Genomic DNA, 18,351 nt, shown 5'->3' with positions numbered 1-18,351 from the left:
TTTCGACTTTCACCGGTGAATTGTAAGCGTAAATGGGCATTTGAACAAGACTCGGAGCGATTTTTGGTGAAATTCCATCGTTTCGGCCTCCGAAAAAAAGAATTCGCAAAAAAAGAGTGATGCAACACGAGGACTTCCCATGAGGTCACCCATCCTAGTACTACTCTCGCCCAAGCACGCTTAACTTCGGAGTTCTGATGGGATCCGGTGCATTAGTGCTGGTATGATCGCATCCGCAAGCATTAGCGCGCATTATCTATATAAGAATCAACGCCGCGACTCCCAAAAGCCATAACTTCGTCTTCGGTGCACCAAAAATCACATAAAATATATGAATTCCTAATAACTTTTCGCGATCTTCGCGTTGGGACGGTTTCGGAAGAGTGACCGGCGAAATTCCGACAAGGTGAACGGGGGAAGGGTAAAATCGTAAATTTCGCCCTCGGTCCGGAATTTCGACTTTCACCGGTGAATTGTAAGCGTAAACGGGCATTTGAACAAGACTCGGAGCGATTTTTGGTGAAATTCCATCGTTTCGGCCTCCGAAAAAAAGAATTCGCAAAAAAAGAGTGATGCAACACGAGGACTTCCCAGGAGGTCACCCATCCTAGTACTACTCTAGCCCAAGCACGCTTCACTTCGGATTTCTGATGGGATCCGGTGCATTAGTGCTGGTATGATCGCATCCGCAAGCATTAGCGCGCATTATCTATATAAGAATCAACGCCGCGACTCCCAAAAGCCATAACTACGTCTTCGGTGCACCAAAAATCACATAAAATATATGAATTCCTAATAACTTTTCGCGATCTTCGCGTTGGGACGGTTTCGGAAGAGTGATCGGCGAAATTCCGACAAGGTGAACGGGGGAAGGGTAAAATCGTAAATTTCCCCCTCGGTCCGGAATTTCGACTTTCACCGGTGAATTGTAAGCGTAAACGGGCATTTGAACAAGACTCGGAGCGATTTTTGGTGAAATTCCATCGTTTCGGCCTCCGAAAAAAAGAATTCGCAAAAAAAGAGGGATGCAACACGAGGACTTCCCAGGAGGTCACCCATCCTAGTACTACTCTAGCCCAAGCACGCTTCACTTCGGATTTCTGATGGGATCCGGTGCATTAGTGCTGGTATGATCGCATCCGCAAGCATTAGCGCGCATTATCTATATAAGAATCAACGCCGCGACTCCCAAAAGCCATAACTACATCTTCGGTGCACCAAAAATCACATAAAATATATGAATTCCTAATAACTTTTCGCGATCTTCGCGTTGGGACGGTTTCGGAAGAGTGATCGGCGAAATTCCGACAAGGTGAACGGGGGAAGGGTAAAATCGTAAATTTCCCCCTCGGTCCGGAATTTCGACTTTCACCGGTGAATTGTAAGCGTAAACGGGCATTTGAACAAGACTCCGAGCGATTTTTGGTGAAATTCCATCGTTTCGGCCTCCGAAAAAAAGAATTCGCAAAAAAAGAGGGATGCAACACGAGGACTTCCCAGGAGGTCACCCATCCTAGTACTACTCTCGCCCAAGCACGCTTAACTTCGGAGTTCTGATGGGATCCGGTGCATTAGTGCTGGTATGATCGCATCCGCAAGCATTAGCGCGCATTATCTATATAAGAATCAACGCCGCGACTCCCAAAAGCCATAACTTCGTCTTCGGTGCACCAAAAATCACATAAAATATATGAATTCCTAATAACTTTTCGCGATCTTCGCGTTGGGATGGTTACGGAAGAGTGACCGGCGAAATTCCGACAAGGTGAACGGGGGAAGGGTAAAATCGTAATCTTCGCCCTCGGTCCGGAATTTCGACTTTCACCGGTGAATTGTAAGCGTAAACGGGCATTTGAACAAGACTCGTAGCGATTTTTTGTGAAATTCCATCGTTTCGGCCTCCGAAAAAAAGAATTCGCAAAAAAAGAGGGATGCAACACGAGGACTTCCCATGAGGTCACCCATCCTAGTACTACTCTCGCCCAAGCACGCTTAACTTCGGAGTTCTGATGGGATCCGGTGCATTAGTGCTGGTATGATCGCATCCGCAAGCATTAGCGCGCATTATCTATATTAGAATCAAAGCCGCGACTCCCAAAAGCCATAACTACGTCTTCGGTGCACCAAAAATCACATAAAATATATGAATTCCTAATAACTTTTCGCGATCTTCGCGTTGGGACGGTTTCGGAAGAGTGATCGGCGAAATTTCGACAAGGTGAACGGGGGAAGGGCAAAATCGTAAATTTCGCCCTCGGTCCGGAATTTCGACTTTCACCGGTGAATTGTAAGCGTAAACGGGCATTTGAACAAGACTCGGAGCGATTTTTGGTGAAATTCCATCGTTTCGGCCTCCGAAAAAAAGAATTCGTAAAAAAAGAGGGATGCAACACGAGGACTTCCCAGGAGGTCACCCATCCTAGTACTACTCTCGCCCAAGCACGCTTAACTTCGGAGTTCTGATGGGATCCGGTGCATTAGTGCTGGTATGATAGCATCCGCAAGCATTAGCGCGCATTATCTATATAAGAATCAACGCCGCGACTCCCAAAAGCCATAACTTCGTCTTCGGTGCACCAAAAATCACATAAAATATATGAATTCCTAATAACTTTTCGCGATCTTCGCGTTGGGACGGTTTCGGAAGAGTGACCGGCGAAATTCCGACAAGGTGAACGGGGGAAGGGTAAAATCGTAAATTTCGCCCTCGGTCCGGAATTTCGACTTTCACCGGTGAATTGTAAGCGTAAACGGGCATTTGAACAAGACTCGGAGCGATTTTTGGTGAAATTCCATCGTTTCGGCCTCGGAAAAAAAGAATTCGCAAAAAAAGAGTGATGCAACACGAGGACTTCCCATGAGGTCACCCATCCTAGTACTACTCTCGCCCAAGCACGCTTAACTTCGGAGTTCTGATGGGATCCGGTGCATTAGTGCTGGTATGATCGCATCCGCAAGCATTAGCGCGCATTATCTATATAAGAATCAACGCCGCGACTCCCAAAAGCCATAACTTCGTCTTCGGTGCACCAAAAATCACATAAAATATATGAATTCCTAATAACTTTTCGCGATCTTCGCGTTGGGACGGTTTCGGAAGAGTGACCGGCGAAATTCCGACAAGGTGAACGGGGGAAGGGTAAAATCGTAAATTTCGCCCTCGGTCCGGAATTTCGACTTTCACCGGTGAATTGTAAGCGTAAACGGGCATTTGAACAAGAGTCGGAGCGATTTTTGGTGAAATTCCATCGTTTCGGCCTCCGAAAAAAAGAATTCGCAAAAAAAGAGTGATGCAACACGAGGACTTCCCATGAGGTCACCCATCCTAGTACTACTCTCGCCCAAGCACGCTTAACTTCGGAGTTCTGATGGGATCCGGTGCATTAGTGCTGGTATGATCGCATCCGCAAGCATTAGCGCGCATTATCTATATAAGAATCAACGCCGCGACTCCCAAAAGCCATAACTTCGTCTTCGGTGCACCAAAAATCACATAAAATATATGAATTCCTAATAACTTTTCGCGATCTTCGCGTTGGGACGGTTTCGGAAGAGTGACCGGCGAAATTCCGACAAGGTGAACGGGGGAAGGGTAAAATCGTAAATTTCGCCCTCGGTCCGGAATTTCGACTTTCACCGGTGAATTGTAAGCGTAAACGGGCATTTGAACAAGACTCGGAGCGATTTTTGGTGAAATTCCATCGTTTCGGCCTCCGAAAAAAAGAATTCGCAAAAAAAGAGGGATGCAACACGAGGACTTCCCATGAGGTCACCCATCCTAGTACTTCTCTCGCCCAAGCACGCTTAACTTCGGAGTTCTGATGGGATCCGGTGCATTAGTGCTAGTATGATCGCATCCGCAAGCATTAGCGCGCATTATCTATATAAGAATCAACGCCGCGACTCCCAAAAGCCATAACTACGTCTTCGGTGCACCAAAAATCACATAAAATATATGAATTCCTAATAACTTTTCGCGATCTTCGCGTTGGGACGGTTTCGGAAGAGTGATCGGCGAAATTCCGACAAGGTGAACGGGGGAAGGGTAAAATCGTAAATTTCGCCCTCGGTCCGGAATTTCGACTTTCACCGGTGAATTGTAATCGTAAACGGGCATTTGAACAAGACTCGGAGCGATTTTTGGTGAAATTCCATCGTTTCGGCCTCCGAAAAAAAGAATTTGTAAAAAAAGAGGGATGCAACACGAGGACTTCCCAGGAGGTCACCCATCCTAGTACTACTCTCGCCCAAGCACGCTTAACTTCGGAGTTCTGATGGGATCCGGTGCATTAGTGCTGGTATGATCGCATCCGCAAGCATTAGCGCGCATTATCTATATAAGAATCAAAGCCGCGACTCCCAAAAGCCATAACTACGTCTTCGGTGCACCAAAAATCACATAAAATATATGAATTCCTAATAACTTTTCGCGATCTTCGCGTTGGGACGGTTTCGGAAGAGTGATCGGCGAAATTCCGACAAGGTGAACGGGAGAAGGGTAAAATCGTAAATTTCGCCCTCGGTCCGGAATTTCGACTTTCACCGGTGAATTGTAAGCGTAAACGGGCATTTGAACAAGACTCGGAGCGATTTTTGGTGAAATTCCATCGTTTCGGCCTCCGAAAAAAAGAATTCGCAAAAAAAGAGGGATGCAACACGAGGACTTCCCAGGAGGTCACCCATCCTAGTACTACTCTCGCCCAAGCACGCTTAACTTCGGAGTTCTGATGGGATCCGGTGCATTAGTGCTGGTATGATAGCATCCGCAAGCATTAGCGCGCATTATCTATATAAGAATCAACGCCGCGACTCCCAAAAGCCATAACTTCGTCTTCGGTGCACCAAAAATCACATAAAATATATGAATTCCTAATAACTTTTCGCGATCTTCGCGTTGGGACGGTTTCGGAAGAGTGACCGGCGAAATTCCGACAAGGTGAACGGGGGAAGGGTAAAATCGTAAATTTCGCCCTCGGTCCGGAATTTCGACTTTCACCGGTGAATTGTAAGCGTAAACGGGCATTTGAACAAGACTCGGAGCGATTTTTGGTGAAATTCCATCGTTTCGGCCTCCGAAAAAAAGAATTCGCAAAAAAAGAGTGATGCAACACGAGGACTTCCCATGAGGTCACCCATCCTAGTACTACTCTCGCCCAAGCACGCTTAACTTCGGAGTTCTGATGGGATCCGGTGCATTAGTGCTGGTATGATCGCATCCGCAAGCAAGAGCGCGCATTATTTATATAAGAATCAACGCCGCGACTCCCAAAAGCCATAACTTCGTCTTCGGTGCACCAAAAATCACATAAAATATATGAATTCCTAATAACTTTTCGCGATCTTCGCGTTGGGATGGTTTCGGAAGAGTGACCGGCGAAATTCCGACAAGGTGAACGGGGGAAGGGTAAAATCGTAAATTTCGCCCTCGGTCCGGAATTTCGACTTTCACCGGTGAATTGTAAGCGTAAACGGGCATTTGAACAAGACTCGGAGCGATTTTTGGTGAAATTCCATCGTTTCGGCCTCCGAAAAAAAGAATTCGCAAAAAAAGAGGGATGCAACACGAGGACTTCCCAGGAGGTCACCCATCCTAGTACTACTCTCGCCCAAGCACGCTTAACTTCGGAGTTCTGATGGGATCCGGTGCATTAGTGCTGGTATGATCGCATCCGCAAGCATTAGCGCGCATTATCTATATAAGAATCAACGCCGCGACTCCCAAAAGCCATAACTTCGTCTTCGGTGCACCAAAAATCACATAAAATATATGAATTCCTAATAACTTTTCGCGATCTTCGCGTTGGGACGGTTTCGGAAGAGTGACCGGCGAAATTCCGACAAGGTGAACGGGGGAAGGGTAAAATCCTAAATTTCGCCCTCGGTCCGGAATTTCGACTTTCACCGGTGAATTGTAAGCGTAAACGGGCATTTGAACAAGACTCGGAGCGATTTTTGGTGAAATTCCATCGTTTCGGCCTCCGAAAAAAAGAATTCGCAAAAAAAGAGGGATGCAACACGAGGACTTCCCATGAGGTCACCCATCCTAGTACTACTCTCGCCCAAGCACGCTTAACTTCGGAGTTCTGATGGGATCCGGTGCATTAGTGCTGGTATGATCGCATCCGCAAGCATTAGCGCGCATTATATATATAAGAATCAACGCCGCGACTCCCAAAAGCCATAACTACGTCTTCGGTGCACCAAAAATCACATAAAATATATGAATTCCTAATAACTTTTCGCGATCTTCGCGTTGGAACGGTTTCGGAAGAGTGATCGGCGAAATTCCGACAAGGTGAACGGGGGAAGGGTAAAATCGTAAATTTCGCCCTCGGTCCGGAATTTCGACTTTCACCGGTGAATTGTAAGCGTAAACGGGCATTTGAACAAGACTCGGAGCGATTTTTGGTGAAATTCCATCGTTTCGGCCTCCGAAAAAAAGAATTTGCAAAAAAAGAGGGATGCAACACGAGGACTTCCCAGGAGGTCACCCATCCTAGTACTACTCTCGCCCAAGCACGCTTAACTTCGGAGTTCTGATGGGATCCGGTGCATTAGTGCTTGTATGATCACATCCGCAAGCATTAGCGCGCATTATCTATATAAGAATCAACGCCGCGACTCCCAAAAGCCATAACTTCGTCTTCGGTGCACCAAAAATCACATAAAATATATGAATTCCTAATAACTTTTCGCGATCTTCGCGTTGGGACGGTTTCGGAAGAGTGACCGGCGAAATTCCGACAAGGTGAACGGGGGAAGGGTAAAATCGTAAATTTCGCCCTCGGTCCGGAATTTCGACTTTCACCGGTGAATTGTAAGCGTAAACGGGCATTTGAACAAGACTCGGAGCGATTTTTGGTGAAATTCCATCGTTTCGGCCTCCGAAAAAAAGAATTCGCAAAAAAAGAGGGATGCAACACGAGGACTTCCCAGGAGGTCACCCATCCTAGTACTACTCTCGCCCAAGCACGCTTAACTTCGGAGTTCTGATGGGATCCGGTGCATTAGTGCTGGTATGATCGCATCCGCAAGCATTAGCGCGCATTATCTATATAAGAATCAACGCCGCGACTCCCAAAAGCCATAACTTCGTCTTCGGTGCACCAAAAATCACATAAAATATATGAATTCCTAATAACTTCTCGCGATCTTCGCGTTGGGACGGTTTCGGAAGAGTGACTGGTGAAATTCCGACAAGGTGAACGGGGGAAGGGTAAAATCGTAAATTTCGCCCTCGGTCCGGAATTTCGACTTTCACCGGTGAATTGTAAGCGTAAACGGGCATTTGAACAAGACTCGGAGCGATTTTTTGTGAAATTCCATCGTTTCGGCCTCCGAAAAAAAGAATTCGCAAAAAAGAGGGATGCAACACGAGGACTTCCCATGAGGTCACCCATCCTAGTACTACTCTCGCCCAAGCACGCTTAACTTCGGAGTTCTGATGGGATCCGGTGCATTAGTGCTAGTATGATCGCATCCGCAAGCATTAGCGCGCATTATCTATATAAGAATCAACGCCGCGACTCCCAAAAGCCATAACTACGTCTTCGGTGCACCAAAAATCACATAAAATATATGAATTCCTAATAACTTTTCGCGATCTTCGCGTTGGGACGGTTTCGGAAGAGTAATCGGCGAAATTCCGACAAGGTGAACGGGGGAAGGGTAAAATCGTAAATTTCCCCCTCGGTCCGGAATTTCGACTTTCACCGGTGAATTGTAAGCGTAAACGGGCATTTGAACAAGATTCGGAGCGATTTTTGGTGAAATTCCATCGTTTCGGCCTCCGAAAAAAAGAATTCGCAAAAAAAGAGGGATGCAACACGAGGACTTCCCAGGAGGTCACCCATCCTAGTACTACTCTCGCCCAAGCACGCTTAACTTCGGAGTTCTGATGGGATCCGGTGCATTAGTGCTGGTATGATCGCATCCGCAAGCATTAGCGCGCATTATCTATATAAGAATCAACGCCGCGACTCCCAAAAGCCATAACTTCGTCTTCGGTGCACCAAAAATCACATAAAATATATGAATTCCTAATAACTTTTCGCGATCTTCGCGTTGGGACGGTTTCGGAAGAGTGACCGGCGAAATTCCGACAAGGTGAACGGGGGAAGGGTAAAATCGTAAATTTCGCCCTCGGTCCGGAATTTCGACTTTCACCGGTGAATTGTAAGCGTAAACGGGCATTTGAACAAGACTCGGAGCGATTTTTTGTGAAATTCCATCGTTTCGGCCTCCGAAAAAAAGAATTCGCAAAAAAAGAGGGATGCAACACGAGGACTTCCCATGAGGTCACCCATCCTAGTACTACTCTCGCCCAAGCACGCTTAACTTCGGAGTTCTGATGGGATCCGATGCATTAGTGCTGGTATGATCGCATCTGCAAGCATTAGCGCGCATTATCTATATAAGAATCAAAGCCGCGACTCCCAAAAGCCATAACTACGTCTTCGGTGCACCAAAAATCACATAAAATATATGAATTCCTAATAACTTTTCGCGATCTTCCCGTTGGGACGGTTTCGGAAGAGTGATCGGCGAAATTCCGACAAGGTGAACGGGGGAAGGGTAAAATCGTAAATTTCGCCCTCGGTCCGGAATTTCGACTTTCACCGGTGAATTGTAAGCGTAAACGGGCATTTGAACAAGACTCGGAGCGATTTTTGGTGAAATTCCATCGTTTCGGCCTCCGAAAAAAAGAATTCGCAAAAAAAGAGGGATGCAACACGAGGACTTCCCAGGAGGTCACCCATCTTAGTACTACTCTCGCCCAAGCACGCTTAACTTCGGAGTTCTGATGGGATCCGGTGCATTAGTGCTGGTATGATAGCATCCGCAAGCATTAGCGCGCATTATCTATATAAGAATCAACGCCGCGACTCCCAAAAGCCATAACTTCGTCTTCGTTGCACCAAAAATCACATAAAATATATGAATTCCTAATAACTTTTCGCGATCTTCGCGTTGGGACGGTTTCGGAAGAGTGACCGGCGAAATTCCGACAAGGTGAACGGGGGAAGGGTAAAATCGTAAATTTCGCCCTCGGTCCGGAATTTCGACTTTCACCGGTGAATTGTAAGCGTAAACGGGCATTTGAACAAGACTCGGAGCGATTTTTGGTGAAATTCCATCGTTTCGGCCTCCGAAAAAAAGAATTCGCAAAAAAAGAGGGATGCAACACGAGGACTTCCCAGGAGGTCACCCATCCTAGTACTACTCTCGCCCAAGCACGCTTAACTTCGGAGTTCTGATGGGATCCGGTGCATTAGTGCTGGTATGATCGCATCCGCAAGCATTAGCGCGCATTATCTATATAAGAATCAACGCCGCGACTCCCAAAAGCCATAACTTCGTCTTCGGTGCACCAAAAATCACATAAAATATATGAATTCCTAATAACTTCTCGCGATCTTCGCGTTGGGACGGTTTCGGAAGAGTGACTGGTGAAATTCCGACAAGGTGAACGGGGGAAGGGTAAAATCGTAAATTTCGCCCTCGGTCCGGAATTTCGACTTTCACCGGTGAATTGTAAGCGTAAACGGGCATTTGAACAAGACTCGGAGCGATTTTTTGTGAAATTCCATCGTTTCGGCCTCCGAAAAAAAGAATTCGCAAAAAAGAGGGATGCAACACGAGGACTTCCCATGAGGTCACCCATCCTAGTACTACTCTCGCCCAAGCACGCTTAACTTCGGAGTTCTGATGGGATCCGGTGCATTAGTGCTAGTATGATCGCATCCGCAAGCATTAGCGCGCATTATCTATATAAGAATCAACGCCGCGACTCCCAAAAGCCATAACTACGTCTTCGGTGCACCAAAAATCACATAAAATATATGAATTCCTAATAACTTTTCGCGATCTTCGCGTTGGGACGGTTTCGGAAGAGTAATCGGCGAAATTCCGACAAGGTGAACGGGGGAAGGGTAAAATCGTAAATTTCCCCCTCGGTCCGGAATTTCGACTTTCACCGGTGAATTGTAAGCGTAAACGGGCATTTGAACAAGATTCGGAGCGATTTTTGGTGAAATTCCATCGTTTCGGCCTCCGAAAAAAAGAATTCGCAAAAAAAGAGGGATGCAACACGAGGACTTCCCAGGAGGTCACCCATCCTAGTACTACTCTCGCCCAAGCACGCTTAACTTCGGAGTTCTGATGGGATCCGGTGCATTAGTGCTGGTATGATCGCATCCGCAAGCATTAGCGCGCATTATCTATATAAGAATCAACGCCGCGACTCCCAAAAGCCATAACTTCGTCTTCGGTGCACCAAAAATCACATAAAATATATGAATTCCTAATAACTTTTCGCGATCTTCGCGTTGGGACGGTTTCGGAAGAGTGACCGGCGAAATTCCGACAAGGTGAACGGGGGAAGGGTAAAATCGTAAATTTCGCCCTCGGTCCGGAATTTCGACTTTCACCGGTGAATTGTAAGCGTAAACGGGCATTTGAACAAGACTCGGAGCGATTTTTTGTGAAATTCCATCGTTTCGGCCTCCGAAAAAAAGAATTCGCAAAAAAAGAGGGATGCAACACGAGGACTTCCCATGAGGTCACCCATCCTAGTACTACTCTCGCCCAAGCACGCTTAACTTCGGAGTTCTGATGGGATCCGATGCATTAGTGCTGGTATGATCGCATCTGCAAGCATTAGCGCGCATTATCTATATAAGAATCAAAGCCGCGACTCCCAAAAGCCATAACTACGTCTTCGGTGCACCAAAAATCACATAAAATATATGAATTCCTAATAACTTTTCGCGATCTTCCCGTTGGGACGGTTTCGGAAGAGTGATCGGCGAAATTCCGACAAGGTGAACGGGGGAAGGGTAAAATCGTAAATTTCGCCCTCGGTCCGGAATTTCGACTTTCACCGGTGAATTGTAAGCGTAAACGGGCATTTGAACAAGACTCGGAGCGATTTTTGGTGAAATTCCATCGTTTCGGCCTCCGAAAAAAAGAATTCGCAAAAAAAGAGGGATGCAACACGAGGACTTCCCAGGAGGTCACCCATCTTAGTACTACTCTCGCCCAAGCACGCTTAACTTCGGAGTTCTGATGGGATCCGGTGCATTAGTGCTGGTATGATAGCATCCGCAAGCATTAGCGCGCATTATCTATATAAGAATCAACGCCGCGACTCCCAAAAGCCATAACTTCGTCTTCGTTGCACCAAAAATCACATAAAATATATGAATTCCTAATAACTTTTCGCGATCTTCGCGTTGGGACGGTTTCGGAAGAGTGACCGGCGAAATTCCGACAAGGTGAACGGGGGAAGGGTAAAATCGTAAATTTCGCCCTCGGTCCGGAATTTCGACTTTCACCGGTGAATTGTAAGCGTAAACGGGCATTTGAACAAGACTCGGAGCGATTTTTGGTGAAATTCCATCGTTTCTGCCTCCGAAAAAAAGAATTCGCAAAAAAAGAGTGATGCAACACGAGGACTTCCCATGAGGTCACCCATCCTAGTACTACTCTCGCCCAAGCACGCTTAACTTCGGAGTTCTGATGGGATCCGGTGCATTAGTGCTGGTATGATCGCATCCGCAAGCATTAGCGCGCATTATCTATATAAGAATCAACGCCGCAACTCCCAAAAGCCATAACTTCGTCTTCGGTGCACCAAAAATCACATAAAATATATGAATTCCTAATAACTTTTCGCGATCTTCGCGTTGGGATGGTTTCGGAAGAGTGACCGGCGAAATTCCGACAAGGTGAACGGGGGAAGGGTAAAATCGTAAATTTCGCCCTCGGTCCGGAATTTCGACTTTCACCGGTGAATTGTAAGCGTAAACGGGCATTTGAACAAGACTCGGAGCGATTTTTGGTGAAATTCCATCGTTTCGGCCTCCGAAAAAAAGAATTCGCAAAAAAGAGGGATGCAACACGAGGACTTCCCATGAGGTCACCCATCCTAGTACTACTCTCGCCCAAGCACGCTTAACTTCGGAGTTCTGATGGGATCCGGTGCATTAGTGCTAGTATGATCGCATCCGCAAGCATTAGCGCGCATTATCTATATAAGAATCAACGCCGCGACTCCCAAAAGCCATAACTACGTCTTCGGTGCACCAAAAATCACATAAAATATATGAATTCCTAATAACTTTTCGCGATCTTCGCGTTGGGACGGTTTCGGAAGAGTGATCGGCGAAATTCCGACAAGGTGAACGGGGGAAGGGTAAAATCGTAAATTTCCCCCTCGGTCCGGAATTTCGACTTTCACTGGTGAATTGTAAGCGTAAACGGGCATTTGAACAAGACTCGGAGCGATTTTTGGTGAAATTCCATCGTTTCGGCCTCCGAAAAAAAGAATTCGCAAAAAAAGAGGTATGCAACACGAGGACTTCCCAGGAGGTCACCCATCCTAGTACTACTCTCGCCCAAGCACGCTTAACTTCGGAGTTCTGATGGGATCCGGTGCATTAGTGCTGGTATGATCGCATCCGCAAGCATTAGCGCGCATTATCTATATAAGAATCAACGCCGCGACTCCCAAAAGCCATAACTTCGTCTTCGGTGCACCAAAAATCACATAAAATATATGAATTCCTAATAACTTTTCGCGATCTTCGCGTTGGGATGGTTTCGGAAGAGTGACCGGCGAAATTCCGACAAGGTGAACGGGGGAAGGGTAAAATCGTAAATTTCGCCCTCGGTCCGGAATTTCGACTTTCACCGGTGAATTGTAAGCGTAAACGGGCATTTGAACAAGACTCGGAGCGATTTTTTGTGAAATTCCATCGTTTCGGCCTCCGAAAAAAAGAATTCGCAAAAAAAGAGGGATGCAACACGAGGACTTCCCATGAGGTCACCCATCCTAGTACTACTCTCGCCCAAGCACGCTTAACTTCGGAGTTCTGATGGGATCCGGTGCATTAGTGCTGGTATGATCGCATCCGCAAGCATTAGCGCGCATTATATATATAAGAATCAACGCCGCGACTCCCAAAAGCCATAACTACGTCTTCGGTGCACCAAAAATCACATAAAATATATGAATTCCTAATAACTTTTCGCGATCTTCGCGTTGGGACGGTTTCGGAAGAGTGACCGGCGAAATTCCGACAAGGTGAACGGGGGAAGGGTAAAATCGTAAATTTCGCCCTCGGTCCGGAATTTCGACTTTCACCGGTGAATCGTAAGCGTAAACGGGCATTTGAACAAGACTCGGAGCGATTTTTGGTGAAATTCCATCGTTTCGGCCTCCGAAAAAAAGAATTCGCAAAAAAAGAGGGATGCAACACGAGGACTTCCCAGGAGGTCACCCATCCTAGTACTACTCTCGCCCAAGCACGCTTAACTTCGGAGTTCTGATGGGATCCGGTGCATTAGTGCTAGTATGATCGCATCCGCAAGCATTAGCGCGCATTATCTATATAAGAATCAACGCCGCGACTCCCAAAAGCCATAACTTCGTCTTCGGTGCACCAAAAATCACATAAAATATATGAATTCCTAATAACTTTTCGCGATCTTCGCGTTGGGACGGTTTCGGAAGAGTGACCGGTGAAATTCCGACAAGGTGAACGGGGGAAGGGTAAAATCGTAAATTTCGCCCTCGGTCCGGAATTTCGACTTTCACCGGTGAATTGTAAGCGTAAACGGGCATTTGAACAAGACTCGGAGCGATTTTTTGTGAAATTCCATCGTTTCGGCCTCCGAAAAAAAGAATTCGCAAAAAAGAGGGATGCAACACGAGGACTTCCCATGAGGTCACCCATCCTAGTACTACTCTCGCCCAAGCACGCTTAACTTCGGAGTTCTGATGGGATCCAGTGCATTAGTGCTGGTATGATCGCATCCGCAAGCATTAGCGCGCATTATCTATATAAGAATCAACGCCGCGACTCCCAAAAGCCATAACTACGTCTTCGGTGCACCAAAAATCACATAAAATATATGAATTCCTAATAACTTTTCGCGATCTTCGCGTTGGGACGGTTTCGGAAGAGTGATCGGCGAAATTCCGACAAGGTGAACGGGGGAAGGGTAAAATCGTAAATTTCCCCCTCGGTCCGGAATTTCGACTTTCACCGGTGAATTGTAAGCGTAAACGGGCATTTGAACAAGATTCGGAGCGATTTTTGGTGAAATTCCATCGTTTCGGCCTCCGAAAAAAAGAATTCGCAAAAAAAGAGGGATGCAACACGAGGACTTCCCAGGAGGTCACCCATCCTAGTACTACTCTCGCCCAAGCACGCTTAACTTCGGAGTTCTGATGGGATCCGATGCATTAGTGCTGGTATGATCGCATCCGCAAGCATTAGCGCGCATTATCTATATAAGAATCAACGCCGCGACTCCCAAAAGCCATAACTTCGTCTTCGGTGCACCAAAAATCACATAAAATATATGAATTCCTAATAACTTTTCGCGATCTTCGCGTTGGGATGGTTTCGGAAGAGTGACCGGCGAAATTCCGACAAGGTGAACGGGGGAAGGGTAAAATCGTAAATTTCGCCCTCGGTCCGGAATTTCGACTTTCACCGGTGAATTGTAAGCGTAAACGGGCATTTGAACAAGACTCGGAGCGATTTTTTGTGAAATTCCATCGTTTCGGCCTCCGAAAAAAAGAATTCGCAAAAAAAGAGGGATGCAACACGAGGACTTCCCATGAGGTCACCCATCCTAGTACTATTCTCGCCCAAGCACGCTTAACTTCGGAGTTCTGATGGGATCCGGTGCATTAGTGCTGGTATGATCTCATCTGCAAGCATTAGCGCGCATTATCTATATAAGAATCAAAGCCGCGACTCCCAAAAGCCATAACTACGTCTTCGGTGCACCAAAAATCACATAAAATATATGAATTCCTAATAACTTTTCGCGATCTTCGCGTTGGGACGGTTTCGGAAGAGTGATCGGCGAAATTCCGACAAGGTGAACGGGGGAAGGGTAAAATCGTAAATTTCGCCCTCGGTCCGGAATTTCGACTTTCACCGGTGAATTGTAAGCGTAAACGGGCATTTGAACAAGACTCGGAGCGATTTTTGGTGAAATTCCATCGTTTCGGCCTCCGAAAAAAAGAATTCGCAAAAAAAGAGGGATGCAACACGAGGACTTCCCAGGAGGTCACCCATCCAAGTACTACTCTCGCCCAAGCACGCTTAACTTCGGAGTTCTGATGGGATCCGGTGCATTAGTGCTGGTATGATCGCATCCGCAAGCATTAGCGCGCATTATATATATAAGAATCAACGCCGCGACTCCCAAAAGCCATAACTTCGTCTTCGGTGCACCAAAAATCACATAAAATATATGAATTCCTAATAACTTTTCGCGATCTTCGCGTTGGGACGGTTTCGGAAGAGTGACCGGCGAAATTCCGACAAGGTGAACGGGGGAAGGGTAAAATCGTAAATTTCGCTCTCGGTCCGGAATTTCGACTTTCACCGGTGAATTGTAAGCGTAAACGGGCATTTGAACAAGACTCGGAGCGATTTTTGGTGAAATTCCATAGTTTCTGCCTCCGAAAAAAAGAATTCGCAAAAAAAGAGTGATGCAACACGAGGACTTCCCATGAGGTCACCCATCCTAGTACTACTCTCGCCCAAGCACGCTTAACTTCGGAGTTCTGATGGGATCCGGTGCATTAGTGCTGGTATGATCGCATCCGCAAGCATTAGCGCGCATTATCTATATAAGAATCAACGCCGCGACTCCCAAAAGCCATAACTTCGTCTTCGGTGCACCAAAAATCACATAAAATATATGAATTCCTAATAACTTTTCGCGATCTTCGCGTTGGGATGGTTTTGGAAGAGTGACCGGCGAAATTCCGACAAGGTGAACGGGGGAAGGGTAAAATCGTAAATTTCGCCCTCGGTCCGGAATTTCGACTTTCACCGGTGAATTGTAAGCGTAAACGGGCATTTGAACAAGACTCGGAGCGATTTTTGGTGAAATTCCATCGTTTCGGCCTCCGAAAAAAAGAATTCGCAAAAAAGAGGGATGCAACACGAGGACTTCCCATGAGGTCACCCATCCTAGTACTACTCTCGCCCAAGCACGCTTAACTTCGGAGTTCTGATGGGATCCGGTGCATTAGTGCTAGTATGATCGCATCCGCAAGCATTAGCGCGCATTATCTATATAAGAATCAACGCCGCGACTCCCAAAAGCCATAACTACGTCTTCGGTGCACCAAAAATCACATAAAATATATGAATTCCTAATAACTTTTCGCGATCTTCGCGTTGGGACGGTTTCGGAAGAGTGATCGGCGAAATTCCGACAAGGTGAACGGGGGAAGGGTAAAATCGTAAATTTCCCCCTCGGTCCGGAATTTAGACTTTCACTGGTGAATTGTAAGCGTAAACGGGCATTTGAACAAGACTCGGAACGATTTTTGGTGAAATTCCATCGTTTCGGCCTCCGAAAAAAAGAATTCGCAAAAAAAGAGGGATGCAACACGAGGACTTCCCAGGAGGTCACCCATCCTAGTACTACTCTCGCCCAAGCACGCTTAACTTCGGAGTTCTGATGGGATCCGGTGCATTAGTGCTGGTATGATCGCATCCGCAAGCATTAGCGCGCATTATCTATATAAGAATCAACGCCGCGACTCCAAAAAGCCATAACTTCGTCTTCGGTGCACCAAAAATCACATAAAATATATGAATTCCTAATAACTTTTCGCGATCTTCGCGTTGGGATGGTTTCGGAAGAGTGATCGGCGAAATTCCGACAAGGTGAACGGGGGAAGGGTAAAATCGTAAATTTCGCCCTCGGTCCGGAATTTCGACTTTCACCGGTGAATTGTAAGCGTAAACGGGCATTTGAACAAGACTCGGAGCGATTTTTGGTGAAATTCCATCGTTTCGGCCTCCGAAAAAAAGAATTCGCAAAAAAAGAGGGATGCAACACGAGGACTTCCCAGGAGGTCACCCATCTTAGTACTACTCTCGCCCAAGCACGCTTAACTTCGGAGTTCTGATGGGATCCGGTGCATTAGTGCTGGTATGATAGCATCCGCAAGCATTAGCGCGCATTATCTATATAAGAATCAACGCCGCGACTCCCAAAAGCCATAACTTCGTCTTCGGTGCACCAAAAATCACATAAAATATATGAATTCCTAATAACTTTTCGCGATCTTCGCGTTGGGACGGTTTCGGAAGAGTGACCGGCGAAATTCCGACAAGGTGAACGGGGGAAGGGTAAAATCGTAAATTTCGCCCTCGGTCCGGAATTTCGACTTTCACCGGTGAATTGTAAGCGTAAACGGGCATTTGAACAAGACTCGGAGCGATTTTTGGTGAAATTCCATCGTTTCGGCCTCCGAAAAAAAGAATTCGCAAAAAAAGAGGGATGCAACACGAGGACTTCCCAGGAGGTCACCCATCCTAGTACTACTCTCGCCCAAGCACGCTTAACTTCGGAGTTCTGATGGGATCCGGTGCATTAGTGCTGGTATGATCGCATCCGCAAGCATTAGCGCGCATTATCTATATAAGAATCAACGCCGCGACTCCCAAAAGCCATAACTTCGTCTTCGGTGCACCAAAAATCACATAAAATATATGAATTCCTAATAACTTTTCGCGATCTTCGCGTTGGGATGGTTTCGGAAGAGTGACCGGCGAAATTCCGACAAGGTGAACGGGGGAAGGGTAAAATCGTAAATTTCGCCCTCGGTCCGGAATTTTGACTTTCACCGGTGAATTGTAAGCGTAAACGGGCATTTGAACAAGACTCGGAGCGATTTTTTGTGAAATTCCATCGTTTCGGCCTCCGAAAAAAAGAATTCGCAAAAAAAGAGGGATGCAACACGAGGACTTCCCATGAGGTGACCCATCCTAGTACTACTCTCGCCCAAGCACGCTTAACTTCGGAGTTCTGATGGGATCCGGTGCATTAGTGCTGGTATGATCGCATCCGCAAGCATTAGCGCGCATTATATATATAAGAATCAACGCCGCGACTCCCAAAAGCCATAACTACGTCTTCGGTGCACCAAAAATCACATAAAATATATGAATTCCTAATAACTTTTCGCGATCTTCGCGTTGGGACGGTTTCGGAAGAGTGACCGGCGAAATTCCGACAAGGTGAACGGGGGAAGGGTAAAATCGTAAATTTCGCCCTCGGTCCGGAATTTCGACTTTCACCGGTGAATCGTAAGCGTAAACGGGCATTTGAACAAGACTCGGAGCGATTTTTGGTGAAATTCCATCGTTTCGGCCTCCGAAAAAAAGAATTCGCAAAAAAAGAGGGATGCAACACGAGGACTTCCCAGGAGGTCACCCATCCTAGTACTACTCTCGCCCAAGCACGCTTAACTTCGGAGTTCTGATGGGATCCGGTGCATTAGTGCTGGTATGATCGCATCCG

General features: G+C 46.6%; 41 non-coding genes across 41 annotated transcripts; all 41 read right to left on the bottom strand.

Moving 5' to 3' along the window:
- Positions 1–116: 116 nt before the first annotated feature.
- Positions 117–235, bottom strand: LOC149397249 (5S ribosomal RNA). The gene has a single exon (XR_016298169.1). It is a non-coding gene; the product is annotated as a 5S ribosomal RNA (ribosomal RNA).
- Positions 236–569: 334 nt separating this feature from the next.
- LOC149397248 (5S ribosomal RNA) lies at positions 570–688 on the bottom strand. Its single transcript, XR_016299263.1, has one exon. It is a non-coding gene; the product is annotated as a 5S ribosomal RNA (ribosomal RNA).
- Positions 689–1,022: 334 nt separating this feature from the next.
- On the bottom strand, positions 1,023–1,141 carry LOC149397247 (5S ribosomal RNA). Its single transcript, XR_016299033.1, has one exon. It is a non-coding gene; the product is annotated as a 5S ribosomal RNA (ribosomal RNA).
- Positions 1,142–1,475: 334 nt separating this feature from the next.
- Positions 1,476–1,594, bottom strand: LOC149397246 (5S ribosomal RNA). The gene has a single exon (XR_016297406.1). It is a non-coding gene; the product is annotated as a 5S ribosomal RNA (ribosomal RNA).
- A 334-nt stretch (positions 1,595–1,928) lies between these two features.
- LOC149397245 (5S ribosomal RNA) lies at positions 1,929–2,047 on the bottom strand. The gene has a single exon (XR_016297473.1). It is a non-coding gene; the product is annotated as a 5S ribosomal RNA (ribosomal RNA).
- A 334-nt stretch (positions 2,048–2,381) lies between these two features.
- LOC149397244 (5S ribosomal RNA) lies at positions 2,382–2,500 on the bottom strand. The gene has a single exon (XR_016298256.1). It is a non-coding gene; the product is annotated as a 5S ribosomal RNA (ribosomal RNA).
- A 334-nt stretch (positions 2,501–2,834) lies between these two features.
- On the bottom strand, positions 2,835–2,953 carry LOC149397243 (5S ribosomal RNA). The gene has a single exon (XR_016298168.1). It is a non-coding gene; the product is annotated as a 5S ribosomal RNA (ribosomal RNA).
- A 334-nt stretch (positions 2,954–3,287) lies between these two features.
- Positions 3,288–3,406, bottom strand: LOC149397242 (5S ribosomal RNA). The gene has a single exon (XR_016298167.1). It is a non-coding gene; the product is annotated as a 5S ribosomal RNA (ribosomal RNA).
- Positions 3,407–3,740: 334 nt separating this feature from the next.
- Positions 3,741–3,859, bottom strand: LOC149397241 (5S ribosomal RNA). Its single transcript, XR_016298185.1, has one exon. It is a non-coding gene; the product is annotated as a 5S ribosomal RNA (ribosomal RNA).
- A 334-nt stretch (positions 3,860–4,193) lies between these two features.
- On the bottom strand, positions 4,194–4,312 carry LOC149397240 (5S ribosomal RNA). Its single transcript, XR_016297405.1, has one exon. It is a non-coding gene; the product is annotated as a 5S ribosomal RNA (ribosomal RNA).
- Positions 4,313–4,646: 334 nt separating this feature from the next.
- LOC149397239 (5S ribosomal RNA) lies at positions 4,647–4,765 on the bottom strand. Its single transcript, XR_016298254.1, has one exon. It is a non-coding gene; the product is annotated as a 5S ribosomal RNA (ribosomal RNA).
- A 334-nt stretch (positions 4,766–5,099) lies between these two features.
- LOC149397238 (5S ribosomal RNA) lies at positions 5,100–5,218 on the bottom strand. Its single transcript, XR_016298165.1, has one exon. It is a non-coding gene; the product is annotated as a 5S ribosomal RNA (ribosomal RNA).
- A 334-nt stretch (positions 5,219–5,552) lies between these two features.
- On the bottom strand, positions 5,553–5,671 carry LOC149397237 (5S ribosomal RNA). The gene has a single exon (XR_016297403.1). It is a non-coding gene; the product is annotated as a 5S ribosomal RNA (ribosomal RNA).
- A 334-nt stretch (positions 5,672–6,005) lies between these two features.
- On the bottom strand, positions 6,006–6,124 carry LOC149397236 (5S ribosomal RNA). Its single transcript, XR_016297472.1, has one exon. It is a non-coding gene; the product is annotated as a 5S ribosomal RNA (ribosomal RNA).
- A 334-nt stretch (positions 6,125–6,458) lies between these two features.
- On the bottom strand, positions 6,459–6,577 carry LOC149397235 (5S ribosomal RNA). Its single transcript, XR_016298682.1, has one exon. It is a non-coding gene; the product is annotated as a 5S ribosomal RNA (ribosomal RNA).
- Positions 6,578–6,911: 334 nt separating this feature from the next.
- On the bottom strand, positions 6,912–7,030 carry LOC149397234 (5S ribosomal RNA). Its single transcript, XR_016297402.1, has one exon. It is a non-coding gene; the product is annotated as a 5S ribosomal RNA (ribosomal RNA).
- A 333-nt stretch (positions 7,031–7,363) lies between these two features.
- On the bottom strand, positions 7,364–7,482 carry LOC149397233 (5S ribosomal RNA). Its single transcript, XR_016297927.1, has one exon. It is a non-coding gene; the product is annotated as a 5S ribosomal RNA (ribosomal RNA).
- Positions 7,483–7,816: 334 nt separating this feature from the next.
- On the bottom strand, positions 7,817–7,935 carry LOC149397232 (5S ribosomal RNA). The gene has a single exon (XR_016297401.1). It is a non-coding gene; the product is annotated as a 5S ribosomal RNA (ribosomal RNA).
- A 334-nt stretch (positions 7,936–8,269) lies between these two features.
- On the bottom strand, positions 8,270–8,388 carry LOC149397231 (5S ribosomal RNA). Its single transcript, XR_016298639.1, has one exon. It is a non-coding gene; the product is annotated as a 5S ribosomal RNA (ribosomal RNA).
- Positions 8,389–8,722: 334 nt separating this feature from the next.
- Positions 8,723–8,841, bottom strand: LOC149397230 (5S ribosomal RNA). Its single transcript, XR_016298354.1, has one exon. It is a non-coding gene; the product is annotated as a 5S ribosomal RNA (ribosomal RNA).
- Positions 8,842–9,175: 334 nt separating this feature from the next.
- LOC149397229 (5S ribosomal RNA) lies at positions 9,176–9,294 on the bottom strand. Its single transcript, XR_016297400.1, has one exon. It is a non-coding gene; the product is annotated as a 5S ribosomal RNA (ribosomal RNA).
- Positions 9,295–9,627: 333 nt separating this feature from the next.
- On the bottom strand, positions 9,628–9,746 carry LOC149397228 (5S ribosomal RNA). The gene has a single exon (XR_016297926.1). It is a non-coding gene; the product is annotated as a 5S ribosomal RNA (ribosomal RNA).
- A 334-nt stretch (positions 9,747–10,080) lies between these two features.
- Positions 10,081–10,199, bottom strand: LOC149397227 (5S ribosomal RNA). Its single transcript, XR_016297399.1, has one exon. It is a non-coding gene; the product is annotated as a 5S ribosomal RNA (ribosomal RNA).
- A 334-nt stretch (positions 10,200–10,533) lies between these two features.
- Positions 10,534–10,652, bottom strand: LOC149397226 (5S ribosomal RNA). The gene has a single exon (XR_016298638.1). It is a non-coding gene; the product is annotated as a 5S ribosomal RNA (ribosomal RNA).
- A 334-nt stretch (positions 10,653–10,986) lies between these two features.
- LOC149397225 (5S ribosomal RNA) lies at positions 10,987–11,105 on the bottom strand. The gene has a single exon (XR_016298353.1). It is a non-coding gene; the product is annotated as a 5S ribosomal RNA (ribosomal RNA).
- A 334-nt stretch (positions 11,106–11,439) lies between these two features.
- Positions 11,440–11,558, bottom strand: LOC149397224 (5S ribosomal RNA). Its single transcript, XR_016298164.1, has one exon. It is a non-coding gene; the product is annotated as a 5S ribosomal RNA (ribosomal RNA).
- Positions 11,559–11,891: 333 nt separating this feature from the next.
- LOC149397223 (5S ribosomal RNA) lies at positions 11,892–12,010 on the bottom strand. The gene has a single exon (XR_016297925.1). It is a non-coding gene; the product is annotated as a 5S ribosomal RNA (ribosomal RNA).
- Positions 12,011–12,344: 334 nt separating this feature from the next.
- LOC149397222 (5S ribosomal RNA) lies at positions 12,345–12,463 on the bottom strand. The gene has a single exon (XR_016297942.1). It is a non-coding gene; the product is annotated as a 5S ribosomal RNA (ribosomal RNA).
- A 334-nt stretch (positions 12,464–12,797) lies between these two features.
- Positions 12,798–12,916, bottom strand: LOC149397221 (5S ribosomal RNA). Its single transcript, XR_016297471.1, has one exon. It is a non-coding gene; the product is annotated as a 5S ribosomal RNA (ribosomal RNA).
- Positions 12,917–13,250: 334 nt separating this feature from the next.
- LOC149397220 (5S ribosomal RNA) lies at positions 13,251–13,369 on the bottom strand. The gene has a single exon (XR_016297896.1). It is a non-coding gene; the product is annotated as a 5S ribosomal RNA (ribosomal RNA).
- A 333-nt stretch (positions 13,370–13,702) lies between these two features.
- Positions 13,703–13,821, bottom strand: LOC149397219 (5S ribosomal RNA). Its single transcript, XR_016297957.1, has one exon. It is a non-coding gene; the product is annotated as a 5S ribosomal RNA (ribosomal RNA).
- Positions 13,822–14,155: 334 nt separating this feature from the next.
- On the bottom strand, positions 14,156–14,274 carry LOC149397218 (5S ribosomal RNA). Its single transcript, XR_016298159.1, has one exon. It is a non-coding gene; the product is annotated as a 5S ribosomal RNA (ribosomal RNA).
- A 334-nt stretch (positions 14,275–14,608) lies between these two features.
- LOC149397217 (5S ribosomal RNA) lies at positions 14,609–14,727 on the bottom strand. Its single transcript, XR_016299031.1, has one exon. It is a non-coding gene; the product is annotated as a 5S ribosomal RNA (ribosomal RNA).
- A 334-nt stretch (positions 14,728–15,061) lies between these two features.
- LOC149397216 (5S ribosomal RNA) lies at positions 15,062–15,180 on the bottom strand. The gene has a single exon (XR_016297460.1). It is a non-coding gene; the product is annotated as a 5S ribosomal RNA (ribosomal RNA).
- Positions 15,181–15,514: 334 nt separating this feature from the next.
- On the bottom strand, positions 15,515–15,633 carry LOC149397215 (5S ribosomal RNA). The gene has a single exon (XR_016298163.1). It is a non-coding gene; the product is annotated as a 5S ribosomal RNA (ribosomal RNA).
- A 333-nt stretch (positions 15,634–15,966) lies between these two features.
- Positions 15,967–16,085, bottom strand: LOC149397214 (5S ribosomal RNA). Its single transcript, XR_016297924.1, has one exon. It is a non-coding gene; the product is annotated as a 5S ribosomal RNA (ribosomal RNA).
- A 334-nt stretch (positions 16,086–16,419) lies between these two features.
- Positions 16,420–16,538, bottom strand: LOC149397213 (5S ribosomal RNA). The gene has a single exon (XR_016297398.1). It is a non-coding gene; the product is annotated as a 5S ribosomal RNA (ribosomal RNA).
- A 334-nt stretch (positions 16,539–16,872) lies between these two features.
- LOC149397212 (5S ribosomal RNA) lies at positions 16,873–16,991 on the bottom strand. The gene has a single exon (XR_016298352.1). It is a non-coding gene; the product is annotated as a 5S ribosomal RNA (ribosomal RNA).
- A 334-nt stretch (positions 16,992–17,325) lies between these two features.
- On the bottom strand, positions 17,326–17,444 carry LOC149397211 (5S ribosomal RNA). Its single transcript, XR_016297397.1, has one exon. It is a non-coding gene; the product is annotated as a 5S ribosomal RNA (ribosomal RNA).
- Positions 17,445–17,778: 334 nt separating this feature from the next.
- LOC149397210 (5S ribosomal RNA) lies at positions 17,779–17,897 on the bottom strand. The gene has a single exon (XR_016297776.1). It is a non-coding gene; the product is annotated as a 5S ribosomal RNA (ribosomal RNA).
- A 334-nt stretch (positions 17,898–18,231) lies between these two features.
- On the bottom strand, positions 18,232–18,350 carry LOC149397209 (5S ribosomal RNA). The gene has a single exon (XR_016297396.1). It is a non-coding gene; the product is annotated as a 5S ribosomal RNA (ribosomal RNA).
- Between the last annotated feature and the right edge of the window lies 1 nt (position 18,351).

Source organism: Urtica dioica, chromosome 5 (genome assembly GCF_054948205.1).
Source record: "Urtica dioica subsp. dioica isolate 48M chromosome 5, U.dioica_male_clone48M_v1_H2, whole genome shotgun sequence".
NCBI classification, from domain to species: domain Eukaryota; kingdom Viridiplantae; phylum Streptophyta; class Magnoliopsida; order Rosales; family Urticaceae; genus Urtica; species Urtica dioica.
This window is presented reverse-complemented; position numbering and strand designations above follow the sequence as displayed.